Consider the following 292-nt stretch of genomic DNA (forward strand, 5'->3'; position numbering starts at 1 on the left):
GCGAGGCTGGGCGCCGGGGCGGCGGCCCGGTGGTGGCGGCGTGGGCGGCTCGGCGGCTCGGCGGTCGGTGCTCTGCGCGCGCCTCGGCGCGCCTGCTCCCCCGCTCGGGTTGGTGGCGGTCCAGGCTGCGGGTCCCATGGCGACGGCTGCTCCTCTGGCGGCGCGACGGCTAGGCGGCACGGCGAGTTGGCGCGGCTACGGCGGCGGCCTCGCTACGTCCAACGGTGGGTCGAGGCTAGGCGGCTACGGCGGCTCTATCTCGCTCGTGCGGCTCCGGCTTCCGGCGATTCAG

Source organism: Triticum dicoccoides, chromosome 3B (genome assembly GCF_002162155.2).
Source record: "Triticum dicoccoides isolate Atlit2015 ecotype Zavitan chromosome 3B, WEW_v2.0, whole genome shotgun sequence".
Classification (NCBI taxonomy): Eukaryota; Viridiplantae; Streptophyta; class Magnoliopsida; order Poales; family Poaceae; genus Triticum; species Triticum dicoccoides.